The following is a 22,943-nucleotide window of genomic DNA, read 5'->3' on the forward strand; positions in this document are numbered from 1 at the left end:
TAGAGCATGGCTACTACCTACAAATTGCATGGTACAGATTAGACTCAAATTTGTCCTTCATAATCTAGAGCGGGCTACTCCAGATTATGCCGGGCACCATTTGGCACAATTTTTTTAGCTGAGTCTAATCCAGGGGTGTCAAACTCACCTCGTCCCAGCGACATCATATGACATATCAGGACTTTTTCCCCCTTCGCTAAACCAGGCGGTGATGCATCCAGCCCACCAGCTGGGAGTTTGACAGCCCTGGTCTAATCCGTTCATTGTGTTACACCACTGAACACATTCATTTGGGAGTAAGAAACAGAACCAGTTTGATCTAGTCGTGAAGACACCAGGCTAGAAATCAGGAAACCATTAATTTTAGTTCGACCTTACGCATGGAAAGCCAGCTGGGTGACTTTGGGCCAAGGAGATTGTGAGTTCTAGTCCTGCCATAGGCATGAAAGCCAGACGGGTAACCTGGGACCAGTCATTCTCTCTTAGTTCAACCCACTCATAGGGTTGCTGTTATGGGGAATATAAGAGGAAGTGTTGGATATGTTCACCGTCTTGAGTAATTTGTACAAAGGCGGAATTTAAATAAAATAATAAAATAACACAAGTTGTGAGTAACACAAGTTGTAAGTTGCAACTGAATCAATGTGAACAAGCAAAATGCAACTTTGAAAAATCCATCCTATATTTATTTACTTAAGCAAATTTATAAGGTCACCCAACTCATTCTCAGTGACTCCAGGAGGCTTAAAGATAAAAAGCCTGTGTAAAATATAGATAGATAGATAGATAGATAGATAGATAGATAGATAGATAGATAGATAGATAGATAGATAGATAGATAGATAGATAGATAGATAGATAGATAGATAGAGATAGAGATAGAGATAGAGATAGAGATAGAGATAGAGATAGAGATAGAGATAGAGATAGAGATAGAGATATATGGCATTCAGCTTTGTTCAGGTATTTTCCCAGATGAGATTCTGCCAAAACATTGCTACAACTTTAAAAGCACAACTGCAATGACATGGGAAAATACCTGAACAAAGCTGAATGCCATACATGTAAGTACCCGCAAAAACTTAAGAAAAAAAAATACACACACACACACATACAAACATATATACATCTGAAAAAGAAATGGTTGTTGAGTGGAAGGCCACATTCCATTAAGTGAAGTTTGCCTTAGTAAATTAAAACTCTCTCGTGTGTCTCAAAGTAGGAGAAATTAATTGTTGAACTCCTTCTCTCTGTCACATGGTGTCACCCAAAAGCTGCACAAGGGAGAATTCTCCAGGAGAAACAGAAATTTGGAAGCAAGGAAGCACCCAGACATAGCATGAAATAAAAGATTATTGTCACACTAAGTCCAGCGTGAGATATTTCCTAGGATTGTGCACTGTTTCAGCTTTGAAGGGCAAGACGGAATTTGGAGCTTGAATGGAAACACGTGGTCTTATTAAGGATACTTCAGACCAAGTATGGCTTTTCCCAGGATCACATGGCAGCTGTATGTGCCCAGGGGAATAAAATTTGGCTGCTTGAAGGGGCTGAGCATACACCCATGTAAACTCTGGATTATTTTTTTTTAATCCAAAGCACTCATCTGCATGCGAGACTGTAACTTCAATACATCATAGACTCATATTTACCTCAAAAGAACACAATTCTGAATTGAAAATTATTCTCCTTAAAGAATAATATAAAAACAATAACAGAAAAACATATAAAAGAGACAAAAATTATGAGTAGCCAGGCATAGGACGAGACTGTACAGGAATTTATTTAGGATTTTACTTGAAGTCTTTCTTCAAGAGCATCAATTAATCCCCAAACTTTTGCATAACAGCAGAAAAAAAAGTGGGGGGGGGGGGGTTGTAATTCTTGGATATTTCAAGGTTCAGTGGAGAACAGTTTTGATAAGCTCACCTGTGGTCAATGGCTCATGTAGTGAAACTTTTTAAAGATAGGCCAATATCCTGAAATTCAGAACAATCTCCCTTGAGAGGATTAATAGCAAGGCTTGAATCTCAGCAAAATCGATAGAAGAGTTTCATCAAAATGAAATGTGGCTAGCCATTTACTGCCCCAAATTCATCTGCAAGAAAATCGGGATGTGGTGGTGCGTTCAAAAGCGTTAAGCCCAACTTAATGCACACAAAGAAGAGCAAAGATGAAAAAAAAAAAGGCAGTGGTTGAAATTGTTGAAACGATGCCAGCTTGTCTTTCTCATATAGAGCTTGTATTTTAAAAAGGGTGTCTGTGCTGTTTCATTCACCCAACTATCCCCGAAGAAGTGACTTCCAAGCTTCTCATAAAGAAAAGCAAAAGTCACCAAACCATACGTGCACAATGGCCAAGATTCAGCAACCTCAGTAATGATGCAACTTAGAACATTTTGACATATAAAATCAGAACATTAATTTCCTTTAGGTTTCTATAAAAATCTACTTGGGCAACTTGAAAGTAAAAAACGATGAAAATGAAATCAGGATATAAGCAATCATCAGTGAAGCTAGCTGCTTAAAAATATGGAGATTTAATAAAAAGATGTACTGTGTACTCCTAGCAGCCATTTTGACTTTTCTGACATCCTTGCTGCCCACCTCCTCCCTGCCATGCCCCTTAAGTTTCTAGGTTGCTTTTCAGTTCAAAATGGTAAAACCAGCACAATTTGTCCTAGTTGAATTGTTTTAGGATTAATCTTGGCAAGTCTTCAAGAAACTTTCTACAGTACTAAGAACTAATTCCGTGATAATTACCTTTGAGGAGGTAGATTTCCCCCTCTGCACTAAGTGGTTGACTAAGGGCTGCATCATGTGAACCTACTACATAATATTTGTAAATCGTACTTGGTGGCTAAGCCCAGCCACTACAGCTTGTTGAACAGACTTTATGAAAGCAAATGGCAACTTAGTGTGGGAACGTCTCTATAACTGTAAATGCCTTAACATATACGTTACTGAAATCCACCAGTTTGTAGTAATAAAGAAACAATTTCATTTTGAGGCATTGAAACATAAACTGAAGTATGTCGTGCATATAATACTATGCTGATTTACTCAGGGGAAAGCCTTATTCTTTTCGAAGGTGGACACACTTTCTGTGACAACAGCTGAAAAATGTCCAAAGAATTAAATCAACAGATTGAAAGTGCCCATTGATAACTTAACTGTTATGCCAATATATTGCATTTTCTATTCAATTGTGGTAACTAGTTTTACATTCCCATCCAGGCAGGTCAATCAGCATAGGCACTTTTAAGGCAAAAACCTGTGCCTTCTTATAGTTTTCCTGATGTATTTCCTTCACTCATTCAGGCACTGTGCTAGAACAGTGTTCAAAAGTGCACCTACAAACTGCACCACATCATTAACAATTAGGATCCTGGCTCATAAAAGATACAACAAGCCAGGGTGGCTCCTGGTAATATCCATCACCCACCATGGGAGGAAACCCCAACAGGTGCAACTATATTGTATGCCTTATTCAGAGGTAAGCCAGGATTTGCAGGGCTTCCAAAACAGCATAAACAGGGATTACAACCTACCTCACCTTTGTCTAAAACAGGATTCCGTAGTTGGGGCTCATTTCTTTAAAGTAACCACAACACTTCCTGTACACATCAGCAGAGATCACTATCTTCAAAATCAACAGCCCTAACGCTAAAAGAGTAGAAGACGACAGAGCTCTACTTCCTAACGGGAATGGTGGGAGAATTCGGAGTGACTTTAGAAACGGCTAAAAATTCATTTCTCCCAGGAATTGAAGAGCAGCAGGCGCGCTTTTCGCGCCCGCGACGGTTTCTGATGTTGTAAAGTTCCTCCTTAAAATGTAGCAACAGGCTACAAGGAGGGGAGGGGGGGTGCAAAAACCCCACTCTAAACCCTTGAGGGTTTGTATGACAGGCAAACCCCCACGGAGCCACAAAAAGAGAGTTGTGTTTTTCTGCAAAAAGTAAAATCAATTAAAAAAAACAAAAACCTGCCTTCGAAAAAACTTTCCGATGCACAGCCTGCTATATATAATACGGCGCACAAATCTCACGCAACGCCAAACCTCGCTGCATTTCAGCTCCTCGGCCTTGCAACCCTGGAAGAGACCCCGATTTCGCTCCTGCAGCGAAGGTACCGACCCATCGACTCCCGGCCTCGTCCCGCTTCGGAACCCAATAAAGCCCGACTCTCGATCTTGAGGAAAACTTACCGGCGTGGGGAAGCCTTGTTCCTTCTTTGGCTCGGATGCCCGCTTGCCAAGTACTTTCCTTCCGCCTTTCCCGGCACCTCCCCCGGCCACCTTTTTGGAAACGGGGATGGGGCGGTTGTGAAGGAAGGGGGAGGGAAACACACACACACACCGGGGAGAATTGGGCGGCTTAGAGTGCCGAAAAAAGTCAGTCGGCTTCTAACTTGGCACCGCCCTCGGCTCGGGGAAGCTGCTGCCTCTACAGGCCGACGGGAGGGGAAGAAAAGGCGTTCCTCCCCTCCCTCCCTCCTTCCCGATCCCCGGCCAGGACAGGTGCGGCTGAAGGTAGCCCGGGAAAAAGAGAGCGCGGAGTGGAGGACTCAAGGGCGCTGTGAAACCTTAGCAATAGCACTGAAGACTTTATATACCGCTTCACAATGTTTTTACAGCACTCTCTCTTAAGAGGTTTTGCAGAGTCAGCCTGTTGTCCCTCAACCATCTGGGTCTGGATTTTGCAACCACCTGGGAAGGATGAAAGGCTGAGTCAGCCTTGAGCCTGGTGAGATTTGAACTGCCAAACTGCAGTCAGTCAGCAGAAGTAGCCTGCAGTACTGCACTCTAACCACTGCACCCCCCCCTCCGCTTGCACCATCTTCCTTGTTCCTTGGGTGGCCGACTGATTGCTTTCCATGGTAAAGGTACCGTAGTCCTTGACTTACATCAGTGTTCGTAACTTTGAACAACAGCACTGGGAAAAAAAGGGCCACTTGGTTGTGACCCTTTTTCAGACTTGCGACCCATTGGTCACCGCGATTTACTTTTGGATGCTTGACCATGGGTTCGTATTTATGACAGTGTCCTGGTGGGGGAGGAGCGTGCGATCCTCTTTTGGGACGTTGGGACGAGCCGAGTCAAATGGGCAAAGCCAGATTCATTTAACAACCGCCTTACTAAGTTAACGACTGCAGCGATTTCCCTTAACGAACGGGGCAAGGGAAATCATAAAACGGGGCAAAACTCACTGAACAAATTTAGCGACACAAATTCTGGGCTCAGCTGTGGTCGTAAGTCGAGGACTACCTGTAAAAATAAAAGTGACCAAGTCTTGAGAGACGAGCTGTGTGGTTTCTTTGGAAGGTTGGCTGAAGATTTCTTTTTAAGGCTCCCAAATGGAAGAAAGAGCTATCATGAAGGCCACGGATCTCTTCAGATTCCTTGTCTTAGCAGACCGGTTTATATTGTATTTGATAAAGGTGTCACTTTAATTAATGTATTTACTCACACATGCATACACACACACACACACACACACACACTTAATGTTGGCTGCATCTCCTGCCAAAACAGCTAAGATAAAACCCAAACCAGCTCTTCAGGCAATCAGGCCACACAAAGTATTTACTGATATAGAAGACGGATAAGGAAATACATGCAGGCTCTGTGCCAAATTTTCTTTTCATGACTCACTTTGAGTCCCTGACCTTCCCATGTTGCGTGGCAGGATCTGAAGCAGATTACTATTTGTGGGGGGAAAAAAATGTGTGTTTTTTTTTGCAGTTATATGACTTGATAAAGCTGGGTCTCTGGATATGTAGTCAATTCAATTCATTGTTGAGTGACTGTAGCAAATTTTAAGACTTGAATGAATGCAGCCAATCTGACCTTTAAATATGGACAAATATTTTCTGACTTGATGAATGTGGAACAGTCCAAATTTAGCTTCCATATAACTGTAGGGTAAAGTTCATTTATGCAGAGGTCCCAAATCTATCTTCAACTAGAAGAATCAGTAACGGGATATGTAGGGTAGAAGCGTGCAGTTATTGCCCATACAGAAAAGGTTATGCACAAAAAGATTATTATAAAATAAATAAAGGGAATATTTTTAGTGTAGTGATTAAGGTACCAGGCTAGAAAGCAAGAGAGTGAGTTCTAGTTCTGCTTTAGCCATGAAAGCTAAGCTGGGTGACTTTGGGACTCTGAACACAGGTATTTTACTTCCATCTTAGGCACTAAAGCTGGCTAGGTAACTTTGGGCCAGTCACCAGGAAACAGTGAATTCTAATCCACCTCAGCCATGACAGTGAATTCAAGTCCCTCCTTAACATGAAAGCCAGCTAGTTGACTTTGGGCCAGTCACTTACTCTCAGCCCAGCCCACCTCACAGGGTTGTTGTTGGGGGGAAGGAGTGGGGAGTTGTATAGGATATGTTGGGTCAACCTGAGTTGTTTGTAAAAATAATAAAAGTGGGATATAAATAAATAAAGGAAATAATATTTCCCACCTAATTGGTATTATTCAGCCATTGACCAGATTGTCTTCATTATATCCTCCCTGGCAATAAAAACAATACCGCTCCTTTTTCATTTTTTGGCTCCTGAGTAGTAAACAATTTAATCTTCTGTCTGGCTGTGCAGTCTCTCCTTGAAAACCTCCAGCGACGGAGCACTTACAATTCTGGGAGGCAACCTATTCCATTGTTTAAATGTTCTCACTGTTAGGAAATTTCTGCTTAGTTCCAGGATGAATCTCCCTCTGACAAGCTTCTAGTCCTGCCCTCAGGTGCTCTGGAAAAAAAATACTCCATGGATTAAGCTCCTGTTTGTGCCACATAACATAATATTTTAACTGGTTGTTGTGTGAAGTATACCCCAAAAGGATAATGCCAGAAACCTCACAGCACCAGAAACCTCAGAAAAGAGTACCAAGAAACTCAAGCCAGCCCTTTCCCCTTTAAGAAAACCAAGAATCACCAGCTGAAAGAAAAAACTCGGAGCAGCTTGCTAACAGCTGTTAAAAACAAAAGCTGACCACAGAAATAAGTAGAGCCATCAAGATAAGGGGAATCAGGCTAAAAATAAACTCTCCAAGGTAAACCAAAACTCCCTTTTTCCTCCCCGCCTGACAAGGTTAATTCCCAGGATAGAAAAGACAAAAGTCCTAGGACAGGATTAACCTATTAAGGCAGGAAGACAGGATCCAGGATCCAGGACAATCACTTTAACTAGAGGCATACAAATAAACCCATCAAGCTGCAGGAGCTTCAAAGTGAAATTAAGCATAAAAGGTTCATAAAGGAACAAACTCAGGAAAATTTCTTCCAATATTATATTATCTGATTGTAAAGAGATCTGTGCTTGGGGTGGCTGCAGCTGCCAATGCTGGGTAGGATATTCTGTGCAGTAGCACAACACCTAATTTGCAAAATGTCTATGGAGATTTTCAGTCCTCCAGGTCATGGTTGTCTCAAAGGCGCCTTTTTTCAAGAGGCTACTGGACTTTCTGGGGGGGTGAGGTTCAGCTCAGAACTGAAGAAGCTTCTTGGATGAGAAGCAAAACATCTTCAAAGAAAAAAAACCCCAGAAAGTCCATTTGCCTCTTGGAAAAAAAAGCACCTTTGCAACTTGTATCACTGAACCATTTTGATGACGATGTATCAAACATTCTGCTCTGAGTGGGCTTTAAGTAGAAAAAATTAAATAAACAAATTGAAATAATTTTTTAAAAGACACCCTTGGAAAATTTCTCTTTACGCTACTAAAAGCCTCTTTCTGTTGTTGTTTGTGGACTGAAAATACAAGTGATAACTTGCTGCAAAGCTTCATTCAATTTCTTAGATTTCAGTGTGCTTTGTAAGGAGACATGTTTCCTTGCCTGGTGTTTTTGTCTTTTGTTTCTAACTATATAAAGAAGTACTGTTCATAGGCACAAATTCTTGGAAATTTTTCTTGTACACATAGTCTACTAATACTGTTGCTAAATTTGAAGATGATACAACAGTGGTGGGACTCATCTCCAGGCTGGGGTGGGGATGAGTCTGCCTATTGAGATGAGGTAGACCAGTTGCTTTTGAGTGTGGAGACAATAACTTGGTCCTCAACACCAATAAGACCAAGGAGCTTATAGTGGACTAGAGAAAGAACAGATCAGACATCCAGCCCTTGCTTATCAATGGAGATTGAGTGGAGCAAGGGGCCAGTTTTAAGTTTCTGGGTGTTACCCTAAAAGAGGACCCGACCTGGGGTGCTCACATTGCAGCCCTGGTCAAAAGGGCCCAGGAGAGATTATACTACCTGAGACTTCTCAGAAAACAACAACTGAATGAAAAACTGATGGTGACCTTCTACCGCTGCACCATAGAGAGTATCTTAACTTACTGCACCTCTGTTTGGTTTGCCAATTGCACAGGGGCAGACAGGACAGCACTCCAGAGGGTTAACGTCATTGCCCAGAAGATCATTGGTTGCCCTCTCCCCTCTTTGGAAGAGCTTTATAGCTCCTGCTGCCTTAAGAAAGTTCAAAACATTCTCAAAGATCCATCTCATCCTGGGAACCCCTTTTTTTTTAACTATTATCATCTGGCAGACAGTACAGGATAATAAAAACAAGGACAAATAGGCTGAAAAACAGCTTCTATCCCAGGACAGTAGCTCTTTTGAATTCTGCTGTATGGTGCAGTGTTGGTGTGGTATTGGGGGTTTACAATTCAATGTCTGGAGTGTGAAGCATGCGTGTTTATGTTTGTTTTCATGGTCATGATGTGCACTGAAGATGGTGCTTGATTTCGTTGTATGAAGTGCAATGACAATAAAGTAAAGTCAAGTCCCTGAGTTTATTGGGGGACACAATTACAATCATAAGTCACATAAAACAGATCATCATGTGATCAGACCCAATTTCATGATTTTTGTAGCGGGTTGTTAAACAAACACAACGGTCACAAAGCAAATGTGGCATTTGTAAAGAAGTTGTAAAATTGTAAAGAGTTGTAAAAGACCTTGTGGAGAGATGGGTGTCAAATAAATTTAATAACAATAACAACAAGAAGAATCCATTATCTTCTCTTTTCGCAAGCTTCTACCTTGCAGCTCAAACTGTAACTTCTGTTTCGAGTCCTGTGGTTACTTTATAGCAAAAATGTAGGAGTAAAAATGTTTTCAATAACTCTAGGTATTTGGAGGCAACGTTTGGCTCAGAAACATTTTGAAACAGGCAGATTCTGGAATTATATATGACTGTTTGTGATTCAGAAAATTCCATCATTTTAGCCAGCCATCCTACCTGAAAAGAATTAGATTATGGGCTCTTCCTGTGGGAGTATAGCAATCTTTCTCCTTTCTGATATATTGGAAATATCTGTCTTGATTAGTTGCCATTGATAAGTTTATTATCCCTTATCAATTTCTTTTGCTTTCTTTTAAGGATATTTGAGTTAATGATAACCATTTCAAGGCATATAATTCTACATTTTATGAAGATAGAACTTTTTTTTTTCAGTTTCCTGTATCTCTCTTTAATTACTTTCATGGGATGACTTGAAGTTGCCTTATTAAAAAAGAGAGAGAAGCTATCTATCTTCAAAAAAATCTCTCTGTGACATCCCAAGCCCCAAATAACATTACTGTCTCAATGAAGAAAAGGAGCTTCTGAAAAATACCAAATCCATACACGGATATTAGCTACAATGGCTATAGTGAACATCAGGATTTAAAAGTAGCTGCTATGGGGAGCTGGGAGGTAAAATATTTGTTTGGTTTGTTTGGATTTTAAGTTATAGTTTGTGTGTACCTTGTTTTGGACTGAATTTTCCACAGTTAAAGGCTGTTCCTGGGAGAGTTTTTCTCCAGCCAAAGGTAACCTGGACATTGGGGGCAAAGTTGGAGATATTAAAGGGACTCTTATTGCTTATTTGACTGTGTTGCCTTTGTGCCACACCCAGTTAATCACATCAAGTATCTGGGAACAACATTCACCAAAGATGGTAAAATGGACGAAGAGATCAACATACAAAGTAGTAAGGCAAACCAAGCATAGGTAGACCTTGACTTTCAACAGGTCACTCAGTGACCCTTCACTGAAAAATGTAACTTATCGCCGTTTTTCACACTTACGCTCTTTGTAGCATCCCCATGGTCATGAGATCAAAATTCAGATACTTGGCAACTGGTTCATACTTATGACTGTTGCGATATCCCAGGGTCGTGTGATTCCCTTTTGCAACCTTATGACAAGCAATATCAATGGAGAAGCCAGATTCACTTAACAACCATGTTACTATCTTATCAACTGCAGTGATTCATTTAACTACTGTGGCAAGAACTGTCATAAAATGGGGCAAAGCTCACTTAACAAATATCTCGCTTAACAGCAGCAATTTTGGGGTCAATTGTGGTTAGTCAAGGACTACCTGTATTGAGAAAACTAGCTTCACTCCTACAACATAAGACAGTACTTATCAGCCCAAAGAAGAATATCATACAAAGCATATTCATCCCAGCCTGTGTTACCAGTGCCAAACATGGATACTAATTATAAAGTTAATTGGATGTTTGTGGAAAGCTGCTAGAATAACCAGAAGAAATAAAATCAGTTATGAGACCATAAGAGAAACCATTGGCATCGAACCAATCTTAAACTACATACAAAAATAGCAAATAAAGTAGTTTGTTCACCTGGAGAGGATGTCTTCGGGTTCCATATTGTACCAGGCATATGCAAAAACAGAAGGTTAAAGAACATGAGGCATACCCAGAAGAAAATGAAGAAACAACATCAAAGGCACACTACAGAATTGCCGGAAGAGCAAGAACCAGAAGTTGGATTTCCCTCAACACCCGAAGAAGTAAAAGAGGAAGTAAAGAAGAAGAAAACTAGACATTTTCCATATTTTGGTGTCTACCAGATTTTTAGTTCCACAATTCCTGAGTGATATGAACAATGCCCATATTGACCAATGAGTAGGGGAAGGTAAAATGTGAATGCATCTGGAAAGCAGATAAATAACCAGGATTACATGATCAGGATTCATCGCAAGAATAATGATGGTAGTAGTCATGTCATTTCATTCCCAATTGTGTCTTTATTCGGTTGTTTTCAGTGATCTAAACAAGGAGATATGTTTTCTGCCATTTGTATTAATCCTCAGGATAGCAAGATTGCAACTGCCTTATGAGCCTTTGTGGGAAAGTGTTTTGAAATAGATGAGACAATTAAAACAAAAATATTTGCAGGATAGTACATGCTAACAAAGTCAAGCTGATTGACTGTAGTGTGCTTGTACTACAGGGTGATAAAATGGTCACATTTTGCGAAGTATAGCAAGCAAGCTTGTCCTACCTGTCAACACATTACCAAGGATACAATTCCATATCCTATCGAGATGCTAGAATTCTACGTTTTACATAATGAACAAGCTCGTCATGTTCAGTCAAGGGGTTAGTCATAAACTGCTCACATTTTATGCAAACTGGCTGCTGTCATCTCATCACATGTTCTATCAAGGCACAAGTACTAAGATTGGCATCAGACTTTAAAATAAGCTTTTTCTTCTTTAATTCTCATCTGATATGCTGGGTGTCCAGAAAGCCATTTCTAATGGGGAAGGGAAAGGAGTAGCGGGGGGGTGGAGGGGGGGAGGAGGAATTTATGAAAGAACTACATAAGGTTTATTATTTAGTTGGCGGTAAAGCTGGAGAGCTAGAGAAGTGTAGGGGCTTTAAATTAATATACAGATTAGATTTGGACCTATAGAAATCATAATTGATTTCTAGACAGTTGGAATTGAGAGAGGAATGGGGAAGAAGGATATTTTATTATTATTATTATTAGAAATGTATATTGCTGCCTATTCGCACATGGTGACTGAAGGCGGTTTACAGTAATATTAAAAACATAATAGATTAAAAAAACTAATAAAAGAAAATACTAAAATAATAAATTAATAAAATTGGTATTTTCTTTGGCTCAGTTACTGAAACAAATACGGCAGTCTCTGGGAGAAGGAAGGGAATACTTCAGCATAAATGATATTCAGAAATGGAGCCGTGTATCTCTGAGGGAAAAAAGAAAGTTTGAGTTGTACTTTGGAGGGTACCACCTGCACTTCCAAGCAGTATTTTCAGAAATGTGACGTGTTTATACACAGACCTAATAGGCAGCTGAGAGGTCTAAATATGTAACAAAAAAAGTGAGAGGGGGGATCACCTGGATATGTCTAGACTGCTGGTCCTGATATCTAGACAAGCTTTTGAAGTAACATGCAAAAAATCAACACAGGCTATCCAGGACCCTCTGGGTCCACAGTCCTTCCAAAATCCTCACAAAACAGTAAAACAATAAATAAACAGAAAAAGAAAAGGGCATGGAAGGAGCGCGAAAAACAAAAAGCGGCTGAGCTGACGAAGTCGGACAAACATTTCCACAATTCCAAAACGATAGGAAAATCCAGGGAGTAATATAGTTTTTCTAAAATCCCATTATTCAGAGCCCTTAAGGGATGTCTGAATGAGCTGAGACTGAGTTGAAAAACTGGGCGCCGTTGCCAGGGAGGCGTGTCCTCAGAATTCAACTCAGTCTGTAGAGCAGGGGTCTCAAACACAATTTACCTGGGGGCCGCTGGAGGCAGAGGCTGGGTGAGGCTGGGCCGCACATAGAAGTGTTTAGCCAGCTAGCGACGCATGGAGAACGCACTAATATACTTTCATATCATGGTGGGGGCCACAGGATATCGTCCTGCGGGCCGCAATTGGCCCGTGGGCCGTGAGAATGAGACCTCTGGTGTAGAGCAATGAGGCTAAAGACTCCCCAACCTGGATTCTCCCATTGACTCAATGGAGAATCTAACAAGAGCGGATGATCAATAAGAGATAATTCTAGCTAGTTCTCAAAGCCAAAATTGTTCTAGAACCGGACAGAAAAAGTTATTATAGTTTGAAGAAGGAGATTCTCTCTATTTGAACTGATGTGAATCTTTTGTCATGCCCCTGGTAGAGACTGACTCTGAGGCAGAGGAGGAACAGCCGACAGAGAGTGGAAGTGTGGCTCTGGAGGTTGTGGAGGAGGCTGAGGAAGGGCAGAGGCCAGCTAGGCAGTCAGAGGAGGAACCAGGCCTATCCCCTCTCCATCCTAGGGCATGCAGGGAGGAGAGGATAAGGGAGAGACATGGTCTATTCGGTAGGAGAGGGCCTTGATCTTCTTCATGGGCTGCAGCTGTGATAACGGAATAGGAGGACGGACATGCGTACAGGTGAACCCTGGAAACAAAGTGTGGAATTATCTCTAGTTTATGGTTTCTTTCTGAGTTTGGCATCCTTCCCAGTGTGTGTTCTGTTATCTGCGGACGTCCTCCAGCCCTTCTCTTGCCTGGTTTGTGTTGCTTTTTTTCCTCCTTCTTGTAACTGTTTGTGTGGGAGTTTTTTGTCTTCTGTCAAGGATATTTGGAGCTTGGAAGCAAAATGAAGGAATAAAAGGGGTTTCACTGGGTTTTTGTGACTGTGTGTATTTTGTATCCCACCCTGGGTCATCACACCTTTGGAAGTAGAAGATGATACATACAATCATTCCATTAGTGAGCTTTTGAGGTTACAATGACCCACAAGAAAGTGCCTTACAATTGGTCCTCACACAGAAGGCCATTGCAGCATCCCCATGGTCACATGATCAAAATTCAGGCACTTGGCAATCAGCATATATTTCTAACTGTTGCAGTGTCCCAGGGTCACGTGGTCACCATTTGTGACCTTCCCAGCTGGTTTTTGATAAGCAGAGTCAATGGGGGGAGAAGTCAGCTTTGCTTAACGACCACCTGAGCCACCGAAGGACTGCAGGGATTTGTTTAACAACTGGAGCAAGCAAGGTCGTAAAATTGGGTGTGACTCACTTAACAACAACCTTGCTTAGCAACAGAAATACTAGTCCCCATTGTGGTCATAAGTTGAGGACTACCTGTCCTCCAATGTAAAGTTAGGTGTCTAGGCCTGCTCTGCTTCACCTCTCTATTTCTGATGTTGCAGTGAAGAAATCAGAAGTATAACTTTAAACCTTTATACCTTTAACTCACTTTAAACCAGTTCAGTTTCTAGTTAACTCCATGTAATTATTCATTCAGTCATTCAATGTATATTTTAACTAACCTGGAACTAGAAGCAAAAACCTGCTGCAACATACGAAGCTAAATTCTGGCTTTTCCCTTTTTTAACAAAGAAAGAATCGGAACCTAGCTTTGGAACCTGGATTCAGACTTTGGCTGAACAATTCAAAAGTACCAAGTAGGTTTAATCTGTCTGTTAATTTTACTACGTCCATTAATGCAATCATGCCTCGTATCAGCACACTGCTTGTGCACAATAAACCGGAATCTTCAGCACTGCTGACTCATTAGTACCTCACAATCAGCCAAATTATTACAAACAAGAACCAAGTTTTTGTGGGCATCTCCATTTTAATTCCAGCCCGGCTCAGTTTTTTAAAGAGAGCAATACCTCATCAACACCCCACTTCCCACACTGGGGCTGTTTGTAGGCAATGTTTATCATCCTTCTGTTCCTATTTGTATATTTTCCCACCCCCCCTTAAAGTAGTAGATGAAATCATTTCAAGGTTGGAATTGCAAATATCTGAATGTTTCAATTTTGAGGCAGATGGCGGAAATGGAATAAACAATTTAGCAACTGGTAGGAAAGAATGCAAAAGATGGAAAATGCCAATTAAATATCCATTCAGGTTTAAAGGTTTAAAGATATACTTCAGTTCTTTACTTGAATTGCTGATAAAGCAGCATTTCTATTGATATTTAAATTATTGGAGATTAATTTTCTAATTCTTTACGAAAAAGCTCAACTGCAAATCAATTTTTCTTGTTAATGAAGTAGAAACAACAGAGTTAAACAAAGCCTTTGAATTCCGTAAACAGAAAAATATAAATAAGTACTAATAACAACTTTTGCCATATATTTCTTCCAAAAACTTTGAAATGAGAGATTGTTTTTTCCACATGCATCCCATTTTATCCCCCAAACAAGTTTGTAAAGTAGATTAAGCTAAGTTTTCCCAAATTCACAGATATTTTAGATAAGGTACAGAGCCATCCAAAATGCTGAAGAGAAAAAGGATGTCAAAGTTCCAACTAATGAACCCAAGCAAATCAGCACTCTGAGACTAGAATCCTCCTCAAAGAACTTCTTTACTGAGTACATCATATTGGCACTGCTTAAAGGAAAACCAACTCTAAATCATTCCCATACTGGTTTCAGTATACAAGTGAAACTCAAAAAATTAGAATATCATGCAAAAGTTCATTTATTTCAGTAATGCAACTTAAAAGGTGAACCTAATATATGAGATAGACTCATTACATGCAAAGCAAGATAGTTCAAGCCGTGATGTGTCATAATTGAGATGATTATGGCTTACAGCTCATGAAAACCCCAAATCCACAATCTCAGAAAATTAGAATATGGTGAAAAGGTTCAATATTTTAGGCTCAAAGTGTCCCACTCTAATCAGCTAATGAAGCCATAACACCTGCAAAGGGTTCCTGAGCCTTTAAATGGCTTCTCAGTCAGGTTCAGTAGGAATCACAATCATGGGAAAGACTGCTGACCTGACAGTTGTGCAGAAAACCATCATTGACACCCTCTGTAAGGAGGGAAAGCCTCAAAAGGTAATTGCAAATGAAGTTGGGTGCTTGGAAATTGCCATGCATTTGCAATGGCTGCAGGAACCTGAGGTCATGTGATCACCATTTGCAGCCTTGCCCGAGGGCTTCCAACAAGAAAAGTCAATGGAAAGTCAATGGGGAAAGCTGGATTTGTTTAACAGCTGTTTAATTCACTTAAGGACTGTGGCAAAAGGATTGTAAATTGGACATGACTTACATAATGACTGCATCCTTAGCGACAGTTGTTTCAGTCCCAATTGTGGTTGTTAAGTCAAGGACTACCTGTACTCAAAGAAGAATTCAAGGTGGTCTCCTGCTATTCTCAAGAGATAGAGTTGGCCTTGGAAATACGAGGGCTATCCACAAATTAGATTACGTTTTCGTCTGTAGCAAGAAGGGGTGGAGCTAGTGCAGCCATCTTTGGTCTGTGCATCCACCGCTCAGTCTGCATCTAGTTGTGCTAGTGGGAGGTTCGTATCGCTGCCCGTTATTTCACAGCAAACGTTTGATATGTGTGCTGCAATTGAAAATCCCGCGAGTTGTGAGGTGCGATCGGTGATAAGGTTTTTGTTGGCAAATAACCATAAACCGATTGAAATTTCCATCCTCGTAAGAAAAGCAATTCAGAACAAGCGTAGAGGAAAGTTAAGCTCAAAAATTTTGTTTTTGCGTGACAATGCCCGACCACAGACAGCAAATCGCACTCGAGAAGTCCTGAATGCTTTCAAGTGGGAGATTTTTCCTCACCCGCCTTACAGCCCTGATCTTGCACCAAGCGACTACCACTTGTTTCTGAGGATGAAGACCTGGCTTGGAACACAGCGCTTTGATGACAATGCGGAACTGCGGGCAGGCGTGACTGACTGGCTCAAATCTCAGGCGGCTGAATTTTATGACAATGGAATTACAAAGCTTGTTCACTGCTATGATAAGTGCCTCAATTTGTTTGGTGAATATGTTGAAAAGTAGTATTTGAGTGTCACTTTCAAGTGTATATAATAAAAAAAATTTCCTACACTTTGTTTTTTTTCTATCGCAAAACGTAATTTATTTTGTGGATAGCCCTCGTAGAAGGGGAGAAGGCGCTAACCAGCTGACGGTCGGTTCCTTCACTTTGCAGCCTTTCCAAATGTTTTCCTCTTTTTCCTGTGTGAAGGAAGCATGAAGGCAAACTAGATCCTCTCGTGACTCAAGTCCCTTTAGGACTGTTGGTGAAACATACATCCAAGGAAATTTAACCTGACAGTGTCCCTCTATTTATTAAAAAAACAGAGGAGCTATCAAAAAGGCAGCCTAATTCAGCCACAACTGAATGAAAGAAATGGAGACGGTAGCCCAGAGGGGTGGTGTCTTCTGTTTTTCTATTCAGTCTACAGCCAAGCAGAGCTGAATATATCCCATGCCTGGATCCTGTCAACACTACTCTGGAGAAGGGGAGGAGGCCGAGGCAGGATATGACTATAGGAAAAATGTTGAAAAGTTGGTATGGATCCCTCTTCCCACTTTTTTGTTTTGAGTGCAATAATACTTTTTTTCCTCCCTGGATCTTAGTCAATTTCAACCTCCTCTCACCATTTGAGACATATTTTCTTTTCATGAAGATATCTGATCCATTCTCTCCCAGCTCTTTCCCATCCTCTGGTTATCAGCAACAGGTATAATCTGTGTCTGGGAGATAAGAAGATGGCAGCAGTTATCTGCCTTATTCATTTGGTCACAGTCCTTTCATGATTCTCTCTGGTCATCAACACATGTAGACCAGGGGTGGGATTCAAATTTTTTAACAACCGGTTCTTTGGGCATGGCTTAGTTGGTGGGCATGGCTTGATGGTCATGTGGCTGGCTGGGCGTGGCCAATTCAATATTGCTCACATCGAGGCACGCATCTCCTCGCCTGGCCTCTCATGACTGTGGGGATGCTGCAACAGTCGTCAGTGTGAAACATGGTCATAAGTCACTTTTTTCAGTGCCATTGTAACTTTGAATGGTCACTCCACACAATCAAAGTACCAGCAAAGGAGAGGAAAAAAAACTCCAGAGACGTTCCTGAGACAGGAAGTTTAGTCCTGCCAAGAATGTAATAAGGGTTTTTTTTTTTTGCTTTGCCTTCTGTTTAGAAATTCTTGATCTGTCTAACTCAGATGTACTGTTATTAATTTCCAGTCAACACGGGAGGAGCCTCAGATGGAACTTTAATTTTATCTTTTAGGAGATCTGTGCCAAATGTCACAATGTCGCCATTTTTCTACGTGAAAAAACAGTTTTGGAATCTTTTTATTGAGATGAATGGAACAAAAGAAAAACTAGAGATTGCTTGGAACATAGGACAATTATGTCTTAAAAATGGAGAGAGTCAGACAGATTGATTCTTAACAATGGTTTTATTGAAGTATGGATCATATCTCATGAGTTGAGCTGGACGCCATAACAGATTCAGAATTGATTCATAGTAATGCAAAATTCTCAGAATAACTAAACTCTCAACATTAATTTGTGAGTTGTTCAAAGCAAGCTTGGTCTTCCAGACTGCCTTGAAAGTTAACCTTTAAGTGCCTTCCATTCCAGCTTCCCTCCACCCCCCCAATATAATTTCAACCGCAACTTCCACAATGCTACCTAAGAATTCACAGTTGCAATTGCATTGCACGTCTAGAGTCAACCAAAATGGGGAAGAGGCCAAGGTAGCCTATTGTTATTTTTCCTTTGAAATGGGGAGATACATGAATTTGCAGTTCCTTTTCCATGCAGGTTTAGAAATCTCCTATTGTACTCACCACACTGGAGGAACTGCAATCTTGCACAAGGCCTCGTAGGCAAAATTTTACTTATTTGAACTTGTAGGTCCTCCACATGATGAGCAATTTTCAATTATTTTGATAGGACCAAGTTAGATTTATGGTGACCGAAACTTAGATGCTTGCTGCCAGGTTTCAATAAGCCAATCAGAATTAAATTGATTTAACTCTTCCAAGAAAGTGGGAGAGAAGGGAAATAAGGGAAACGTATCAGGAAAAAAATGGGGAAAGGATTTAAGAAAAATATGAAATAGTCTGTGATGGTCATTCTTATTATTATGTATTTAATTTTTTACTCTGATCAGGTAGGTACCTTATTATTATGTATTATTTATTGCCTACTTGGGCATGCTCATCTTTTTATTGTATATTATTTATTATCTACTTGGGCATATTTATTTTATTATTACATATTATTTCATTTTACTTTACCAGCAAACTCTACCATTAGTGCTGACCTGCACTCATATTGTAAGACTTATTTTTGAATTCTTTAAAAAAAAAGAGTAGGGGAAAGATTATAAATAAATATAGTTCTCTAAAAGCTAAAAAAACACATGCAACTGAATTGATTACAAAGACCCAGTGACTTTTCCCATCACTTTGTAGCAATACCACTTAGACTCTTCTTCACAGTGCTTTACAGCCCTCTCTAAGCAGTTTACAGAGTCAGCATATTTCCCCCAACAATCTGGGTCCTCATTTTACCGACCTCAGAAGATTTCAAGTCACACATGCAAGTTTGTCATTGTAACATCAAGTGATGATTTGTATATATGAATAAGCCATTCAGGGGTGGGATTCAAAAATCCAAGCAACCGGTTCGCTGCCCAGTTGCTGGGTAGGCGTGGCCATGGTGGGTACGGCCTACTGGAACTTCCGGAAAGGCTGTATTTTTGCCTTCCCCAGGGTCCAAAGGCTTCCCTCGGGCCTCTGGGAGGGTGAAAATAGCTCCCCCTGGGGTCTGGAGGCCCTCTGGAAGCTGGAAACAGGCCCTTTTCCAGACTTCTGGAAGGCCCGTTTTTCACCCTCCCAGAGCCTCCTTGCAAACCCTGCACTTACTAGCATCCAAAACAGGCTGCGTGGAGACTCCTGGGAGGGGTGGGCGGGGCCAGCTGGTCGTTCAACTATCAGTTCGGTGAACCAGAAGTAAATTTAACATCTGGTTTGCCCGAACCAGTCCGAACCGGCTGAATCCCACCCCTGAAGCCATTAGAACCAAAGCAACACAGACATTCACTTCATGCCAAGTTTTCAATAGAATCAGTTCACTTCAGCCAGAAAGAGAATGATAACTATCTTTAGCAACAACACACCAGTCCTCCTCTACTTCATCTCCGCTGGACTTCTTTTTCCTACTTCTTGTTCAGCAAGCAAAACCAAATGTATAAAGAAGTTGCTAAACACATGGATCTTTATTTCCCCCTTTTTAAGACATAGGGCCACTTGAAGCACAGAAATAGATTTATTGCTGATCCAGAATTCAGGCTAATTGGAATGCCTAGGCAAAATGTGCATCCATGGAAAAAGGAAAAAGCCTGTGATGGCCCAGGGTGGAATACAAAATAAACAGTCACAAAAAACAGGTGAAGCCCCTTTTATTCTTTCAATTTGCTTCCAAGCTCCAAATATCCTTGGGTGGAGACAAAAAACTCCCACACAAGCAGTTACAAGGAGGAGGAAATGCCATTTAAATTATAAATAGTAAAAAACAACACAAATCAGGAAAGATAAGGGCTTGAAGACGTCCACAGATATCAGAACACAAATTGGGAAGGACGCCAAACTCAGAGGGGAACAATAAACTAGAGATATTTCCACGCTTTGTTTCCAGCACTAGCACGTACGCATGTCCGTCCTCTTATCCAGTTGTCACAGCTGCAGCCCATGAAGAGGATCAAGGCCCTCTCCTCCCGAATAGACCACCTCTCTCCCTTATTCTCTCCTCCCTGTGTGCCCTAGGATGGAGAGGGGATGGGCCTGGGTCCTCCTCTAACTGCCCAGCCAGCCTCTGCCCTTCCTCAGCCTCCTCCACAACTTCCACTCCCTCTCAGCTGTTCCTCCTTTCCCTCAGAGTCAGTCTCCACCAGGGGCATGACAAAGGCTCCTCATCCACAAACAAAGAAATGATGGTTTCTTTTGAACATTGCCTGATTTCAATATTATTAAGAAGCAAGTCCATAAGCACGTAGGCTGATTAATAGTGAGAAAGTCCCATTTATCACCTATTGTTCTTTAACATACATGGAAGTGCTAAGAATATATCATATATAAATTCCTAGCCACTTTGGATCTACTTGTATTCTTCAGTCTAGATGTTCTAGGGAGACCTGCAATTTTTTTAAAATAATAATTACATAATTGACTGCAACCTTTCATGAAAAGTAGGGGAAAAGAATAACTACCATTTCTTCACACATTGAGCAGGTTACCATTTTCAAATTTAAAAATGCCAAGGAGTGAAGAAAAAAAGATCTATAGAAAAATATGATGGCTTAACAGAACAGAAAATTTCTAAGATGATATTGGGTAGAGTGAGGGGGATAAGGAATCAGTTACAAAATCAGCCAGAAAATTCTTAAGAATTTGTTTATATAAACCTTACAATGTGCTGTAAGTTTAGCGAACACTTCCCCCTTTCTTTTTTAACACATTTTTACACATTTTTATTAATTTACAAAGTACGTAAAAACTATCAAGAACAAACAGCAAAAGTAGTAAAGAATGAGAAAAAAAGAAAAGAACCAAAATGGACAAAGAAAAAATAGAAAATAATTAGCTTTCAATTTCCTTTTCAGCCAATGTAAGTACAGTTACAAAATTGTCTCTTACTCTAGGATTACAAAAAAGCTCGCATTTTTATATTATCTCCTTTTTTTTTTCTAGTAATCAAAACCACAAATCATTAGTGCATTTTTTCCTGTTTCATGCAAAAAGTCTATAAGAGGATTCCAGTCAACCATAAATACAGATACTTTTTTTCTCTAACCAAAGAGGCTTATTTAGCCATCTCCACAAGTTCCGTTATCTTCACCAACCATTTTTCGATTGTAGTAAGTGTCAACCTTTTCTACTTTTGAGCATTTTTGCTGCAGTTTTCATATTCAAAAACAAAGCTCCATGTCTTTTTATCTAGTTGCTTGTCAATTAGTCCCAAAAGAAAGAAAAACCCTCTAGTTTCAGTTGTACTTTAATCATCAAAATCTTCTGAATTAATGTATTCAGCATGATAAAATGTCCCTTTATGTTGATCACATTTCCAGCAAACATTCAAAACACAGTTATACATTCTAGAAAATATTTCTGAAACTTTCCTTACTTTCTGACAGTTTTGTAGTCTCTTATAGTACTTTCTTATAGGAAAAGTATCTATTTAATGTCATAAGATGTTTAATCAGTTGACTCAAGGGATTAATCAGCTTCAAAAATTTACAACGGATGGCTTTAATGGATTGAAGCAATACTAATTGATAGTAAACAGAAAAATATTTGTAGTGGTCATTGTGATGATGCAAAAAAGATCCATTAAAGACCTTATTAATAAGCAGCTTTGGTTAATTGCAACAAACTTTTCCAAAAGACTTTTTTTTGTCCTCTAATAATGAACACTTACAATGAGATTTTTGGCATGTTAATACGAATTCATTGAGCCAATTAACTGGCATCAACCTACAGAAAACTTACACAGTAATAGAGACTATATTGATTGAACATATTATGTCAATATATCACTACCTATAATTAAATAATATATTTGTTTATATAAAGCTTACATGTGCTGTAAGTTTAGTGAACACTTCCCCCTTCATTATATCATGTATGCATTGTCATCATCAGCTATTCAGTCATTTCTGATCCTCAGCCACTCCCCGGCCACATATTCATTCTAGTGGCCCATATTCATTATTAACTGTCAGCCTTTCAAGGTAAATTAGATTGGAATCACAACCAGATGAACTGATTCTACTTTATTGTGAAGCTACATGGAAATCTGAAAGTATACACTTCCCTCTGTCACCTTATAATCTGAGAAACTAGGGAGTGAGACTTCTGATCCTCTTACCCTGCCTGCCATCCAGTTGTGGGCTATTCTGCTTCCTACCTTTGCATTCCTTTTGCGACATCTCCTAATCTCCCAAGATCTTTTCCACTTATCATTACAATAACAAGAAACAATGAATGTTTTGGGTCTCAATTATGAGCATTACAAAATTAAAGGTAGCTGGTTCACCAAGGTATCGTAAAATATAATAAACATAAAATTGCATCATAAAAGTTATGAATTCTAGACCTGGGAATGAGAGTTAGCAATGACTGCTATATTTAACTTAGCCAAACAGTAGAGTTCTTAATCTCTGATTTTGAATTGTTATCAAGATGGATTTCCTTCAAGGATTCTGATGGAATGGGTAGTAATTAATGTTTAATTAAGGTGCTCCTTAGAATCTCCATTTTAAACATCGATTAGACCACCTTTTAAACATAGTTCCATTAAACAACTGTGACCAACCATCATCATCATAATA

The 22,943-nt window shown here is 40.1% G+C and overlaps 1 protein-coding gene and 1 long non-coding RNA gene across 4 annotated transcripts in view; both read right to left on the reverse strand.

Moving 5' to 3' along the window:
- LOC148127445 (uncharacterized) overlaps window positions 1-22,943 on the reverse strand; it is a 475,162-nt gene that overhangs the window by 184,829 nt on the left and 267,390 nt on the right. The gene's annotated exons all lie outside the window — the stretch shown is intronic.
- The window catches only part of RAB27B (RAB27B, member RAS oncogene family), a 105,590-nt gene that overhangs the window by 35,943 nt on the left and 46,704 nt on the right, over window positions 1-22,943 (reverse strand). The window contains exon 1 of one of the 3 annotated variants that reach the window (XM_087927484.1): window positions 4,207-4,415. The exons of 1 other annotated variant lie outside the window; for it this stretch is intronic. The gene's annotated coding sequence lies outside the window, so the exon portion shown is untranslated. Of the gene's footprint in view, window positions 1-4,059; window positions 4,102-4,206; window positions 4,416-22,943 lie in introns of those variants that run through there. One more of the 3 variants, XM_087927485.1, reaches the window with a different exon arrangement.

The sequence above is a fragment of the Pseudonaja textilis genome, chromosome 2 (genome assembly GCF_049901715.1).
Source record: "Pseudonaja textilis isolate UNSWEBS1 chromosome 2, rPseTex1.2, whole genome shotgun sequence".
NCBI classification, from domain to species: Eukaryota; Metazoa; Chordata; class Lepidosauria; order Squamata; family Elapidae; genus Pseudonaja; species Pseudonaja textilis.